This window comes from Papilio polytes, unplaced genomic scaffold (assembly GCF_000836215.1).
Source record: "Papilio polytes unplaced genomic scaffold, Ppol_1.0 DF824213.1, whole genome shotgun sequence".
Lineage (NCBI taxonomy): Eukaryota > Metazoa > Arthropoda > Insecta > Lepidoptera > Papilionidae > Papilio > Papilio polytes.
Genome location: NW_013524991.1, coordinates 376,284 through 379,160, shown reverse-complemented (window position 1 = coordinate 379,160; position 2,877 = coordinate 376,284). Strand labels below are relative to the sequence as shown.

General features: G+C 36.7%; 1 long non-coding RNA gene across 1 annotated transcript; it reads right to left on the bottom strand.

Moving 5' to 3' along the window:
• Positions 1-1,077: 1,077 nt before the first annotated feature.
• On the bottom strand, positions 1,078-2,877 carry LOC106110634. Its single transcript, XR_001226114.1, has 3 exons — positions 2,816-2,877; positions 2,077-2,189; positions 1,078-1,179 (listed from the first exon to the last, which is right to left on the bottom strand). It is a non-coding gene; the product is annotated as an uncharacterized LOC106110634 (long non-coding RNA).

The window sequence follows — 2,877 nt, the reverse complement described above, 5'->3', positions numbered from 1 at the left end:
AATACAAAGATTTTATTTATAACTAGCTGTTCCCGTGCGGCTTCATCCGCATGATTTTAATTGTCTTTCTAATTGATTATAAATTACAGGTCATAATTGAATTGCTAATAGCCTAATGGTTTAGGGTCCGTACCGATCTTGTGGTCGTGAGTTCGAAATCCTCCATTCGACTTGTGAATCATATCCTAGCACAAGCCTAGATCTTTAGCTAAAAATCTAACAGTATTTAAAAAATGTGACAATCGTACAGATATTATGAATGAAAACTGTATGTACTCAAGAAAATCATTGTAGCAAAAATAAACACTATTGGTAATTTCTATTGGTAATTTCTATTGGTCAGGAGAAAATGGGAATAATTTCATATTTCCCTTCTTTTACTTACTTAGCATTTTATAAAAGCATCAAATCATTTACAGGCTTTTACAAGATTATTTGTATGGTTACCTTTTTAGCTCGTCTTTTCTCCCGTCTTCTCGGCGAACTTTGCAATGTACCGAAATAACTGACAACACCGCCGCTGCTGTTCCTATAAAGAATAGCAAACATGAAGATTTTTAACAATTTTAAAAACAATAAAATAAAACTTTCACATACCTTGTTAATGGATTAATAGCGCTGAAGAATTTTGACTTCGCAGTACTGAAAAAAATAATAATAAGTATCATTTTATCGTTTAATATAGTTTATTTCGATTTTCTGAACTTCCACGTTACTTTTGCTTTCAATTTAGGGACAAATATTTATTTTATAATAACAGGTAGTAATTTAAAAGACGTTTAAAGCAAACTTGGCATTTCAAAGTTTTTTTATCGGTGCTCGAAGGACCATAATTATAGAATAACATCTAACAATGGAATAAATCACTTAGAACTAATAAATGGCGACTCTGTCTCATTTAGTACAACAAATATACACTAAAAGACATATTTGCGAATACTGGAACGCAATAAAGTTACAGTTAAACTCTAAATTCCTTACAAATTATGACGTCTAAAAGACAGTAAGCGACGCTTACGAATGTATTTGTTAGTGATAATGGAAGGTAGAGTGAGACAGTGATAGAGAACAGCCCGTGGAGATGTCAGATATCCTGTTGTTGGCGCTGCCGGGCTCCGTCTGTATGCTGTCGCGTAGCGCGCGGCGCCGCTCCACCGGCTCCGTCTCCAGCTCACAGTTCTAATAAAACGTATTCTTTAGTAATATATTGATATTTTCCTTATAATCAAATTAAAATTACAATTTTACTAATATTGTAAATGCGAAAGTTTAGATGGATGGATGTTTGTTAGTTTGTAGCCTAAACTGATAGGATTTGGATGAAATTTAGCATAGATATAGATATTCTGGAACAACACATAGGCTATTTACTTTGTTTTCAATTCCACGCGGACTGAGTCGCGGGCGTAAGCTAATGATACTATAATACAAAGTTTCTAAGGCGCGAACAAATTATAAACTAGCTGTTGCCCGCGATTCTACCTGCGTTAAATTACAATAACAACAAAGATATAGGTTATATTACTCAGTGATACCGTAGCTTTTTGGCAGTGTGATAATTTTTGAAATCGACCCTGTAGTTTTTGAGTAATATCATAACAAAACAAACCTTACCTCTTTATAACATTAGTATAGATTTGACAAAAATGTAGATGTCAAACCCAATAATCACGCCTGACGGAGTTACGTTGACAGTTGACATACTTTCTGACATATCGAACGAATTACCTATTATTTGACAACTTCTTTAATTGATACTGTCGCTTTAACTTAGAGCAATACTTCTCGTCAAGACTTAGGATGCGCGCCGAATCTATCCATACTTCTAGTGACATTGACAGCTGTCAGCTAGGGACGTGACGTTTATGCCGATAATCTAGAGTTGCGCCAATTCTATAGCACGGTACTAATTTTGTTCTTAACACTATCTATACCATTATAAAGAAGAAAGACTAGGATTTTTGTATATTAAAATAACTCAAAAACTATGTGACCGATTTCAATAATTCTTTCACAGTTATAAAGCCAGGTTATCAGTAAGAGGTAGTTATGTAGGCGGAGTCAGTGGAAGCCGACCTTGCGGCCGTAGCGCTGGTGCACGTGGCTCTGCACGCGCTGGAAGCACAGCTCCATGTGCTCGTGCAGCCCCTGCAGCGCCGGCGCGATGCGCGCCTTGTGCACCTCCAGACCTGACACACACAAAACATATATATTCTTCCATACTAATATAATAAATCGTAAACACAAACTTCTATTATTTAGAACAGAAAAGAGACAGCATATTGTTGAATAATAACAATCTTTAGAGTACATATTTTAACGTTATTTAGTTAAGAGATTGAATAAATTGCACAAAAGTGTACGAGAAATGGATAAAATGTACACACCAATAGCAAAGAAGTAAAATTTGGTAACGGTAATTGTTAGTCAAAGTCAAAGTCATTTGTGAATTTTATATACTGAAGGGCTCGGAGCCTATTCTAATAAGGGGTGACTAGATCTTAGTGTTCTTTGTTAATAAGTGCAGGCGTCACGATATTTTCTTTCACCGTAAAAACGTCGGGTAAATTACATACATATGAAATTCGAAAATCACATTGGCACATGAACCCAAGACCTGTAGGACAAATCAAGCGCTTAAACCACTGACGCTCTTGGTTGTCGCGGTCGTCTATGACCTTTAACTTATGGTAGGCTCTAAACCCCTCATACGTAAGTTATGGTGATGGTTGGTGGTGATGATAATTATGATGGGGATAAAGCTATAAGTACAAGTCCTTCCTGTGTATGAGGAGATAAGTATAGCAGCGGTTACCCATCCTGAGCAGCGGCACCTGGTCCGCGATGAGGTCGCGCAGCTGCTGCAGCAGCGGCAGG